The 2,472-nt window shown below is 42.6% G+C and overlaps 1 pseudogene; it reads right to left on the reverse strand.

The window, feature by feature from the left end:
• Window positions 1-1,677: 1,677 nt before the first annotated feature.
• On the reverse strand, window positions 1,678-1,796 carry LOC133369432 (5S ribosomal RNA; annotated as a pseudogene).
• Window positions 1,797-2,472: the final 676 nt, after the last annotated feature.

Below are 2,472 nucleotides of genomic sequence, written 5' to 3' on the forward strand. Positions count from 1 at the left end.
CCTGCCTTTCCTCCTGAAGGAGGCCAGGGTAGCAAACATATCAACAGCAAACAATTTAACAATAACAAAACAGCATTCTAAAACCACTCAAAAACATTCTAAAAGTAGTTTACAGTTAAAAAAAATATGCATCCAGTGATGCCCAGGTTGCCAGGAACAGTCTCTTTCAGCCATCAAATGCCTGGATAAATAGCAGTGTTTTCAAATTCCTCCTAAAAGTCAGTAACACCTCACTGGGGAGGGCATTTCACAAACAGGGAGCCACCATTGAAAAGGCCCTGTCATGGGTCAAGGCCAACCAGGCAGTCCCCAGTAGCGGTGGCACCAACAAAGAAAATTGGCTATGGCTGCGTACCCACCATACATTTAAAGCACATGCTTCCGCTGACGAATCCTAGGAACTGTAATTTGTTAAGGGTGCTGGGAATTATAACTCTGTTATAATTATAACTACACTTCCCAGGATTCTTTGGGGAAAGCTACGTGCTTTAAATGTGCTTTAAACATGTGGTGTGTTTGCAATCCCAGTATAGCTTCTGCCCAGCCCTGCTCTACGCATGATTGTTGTACTAGGTGCCTTGTTTAGATGGCATTTAGCAGCAGGAGTCAACCTCATACCTCTCTGGGCAGATGCATGGGTGGAAAAATGATTCACAATAGGAAATGAGTTGGAAGAAAGCAGAAAAGGAAGGACATTGCTTAGTCCGTGGTGCTCTTTGGTCGTTAGGGCTAATATTTCAAAGTTTCCCCCTTGCTTTGAAATTATTAGACCACCAAAAAAGTGACAGCCTGCCAAAAATGACTGTAAAAGGTAATAATTGTTAATAACTTGGCATCCCCGTGCTCATTGGAGCAGCATGGGTTTGGCATGTAGTAAAGACAACATTGTAAGCAAACAGAGGAGCAAAATGCCTGGCGTGGAATATTGTTAACCACATCATAACTAAATATTAAACTGAAGGCTGCAGCGCAGTTTACCCTATAAATAAGGATGGCTGCAGCTGCTTTGCAGAAATCAACAGGAGTCAACCTCAGAGATTGTTAATGGTCATAACAGGGGGGAGGGGATTTTATTTTAAAACTTTTAAAAAATTCAGAAATTTAATTGTTAAGAGTCAAAGCAAGCTTTAAGTTTGGGTTCATATTGGTGATATATTTAAAGACCTATTACTTTTTCTGCTGTAGGGTTTTCCTGGTCCTTCGGAAGAGGCTTCCGTGAATGCTGGGTAAAATAAGTAGGGTTCCCCACCCTCTTACGGTGATCTTGGGCATTAGGAAGAAAGCACCACTTTCTTTTCTGTCCCTTTCTTTTCAAATCCCTCTCTAATCCAGACTCCCTCCTTTTAGAAAGTGAAGCCTCCACTGATCTTCTAGGAACACAGGAAGCTATCTTATACCAATTTACACCATTGGTCAATCTAGCTCAGCTTTGTTGACACTGACTGGCAGCAGCTCTCCAGGGCTTCAGATAGCGGAGATGCCGAGGATTGAACCTGGGGCCCTCTGCGTGCAAAATATCTCTTCTTCTGTGATCTGTCTCTCCTTCCTGCATCTTTGTTGTTATATGCCTTCAAGTCGATTACGACTTATGGCGACCCTATGAATCTTTTCTGGATATATTCATAGGGTTTTCATGGTAAGAGGTATTCAGAGGTGGTTTACCATTGCCTTCTTCTAAGCCTACGGCACGCGGTATTCCTAGGCCGTCACCCATCCAAGTACTAACCAGGCCTGACCCTGCTTAGCTTACAAGATCAGATGAGATCAGGCGTGCTCAGGGTAGTACGGCCGTAGTTCCTGCATCTATGTTTTGCCAATCCCAGGCACATCCTTTCATCCATGCAGGGGTGCCATTTCTCTGAAGCTGCCCATCCACCCAAGCTGGCAGGATATGTTGAGTAGCTAGCAGCCACCAGCAATTAATGCTCTTTACCCATCATCTTCTAGCCATCAGTGCCAATTGAGGAAGCATCTTTAGGTAGACTCATTTCATTTCATTTTCATTTCATTTATTTCATTTTTAAACCGCCCATAGCGAATAGCTCTCTGGGAGGTGAACAAAACAAGATTAAAATACAAATGTATTGGTTCTTTCCTTAAATGTTTGTGTTGAAGCCGAAATACCTTTGTTTCTGGGAGTAAAGAACTGGGAAATCAGTCGGGGGGGGGACTACCTAAGAAAGAGTTCTTTTTCAAAAAGAAACATGCACACAGAGATCAGTTTCTGTTTTCAGTTCAAATGGGAGAGGAGAACTTATTCTCTGGCTTTTGTTTTTATAAGTGGAGCATGCTAAACTGTTTTTCCAAGGCTTGCCAACCAGTGTTAAAAACATAATGCCATTAAATTTGAGGTCCTTCTGGGGAAAGTAATGCAAACTTCATTAAGGCTAACCAGGATTTCCTCCCTCCCTTTCCCTGACTCTGTTTGCGATGGGGGTCTTTTTACTTATAAAGCACTTGCTTAGTCAACAA

The sequence above is a fragment of the Rhineura floridana genome, chromosome 13 (genome assembly GCF_030035675.1).
Source record: "Rhineura floridana isolate rRhiFlo1 chromosome 13, rRhiFlo1.hap2, whole genome shotgun sequence".
NCBI lineage: Eukaryota > Metazoa > Chordata > Lepidosauria > Squamata > Rhineuridae > Rhineura > Rhineura floridana.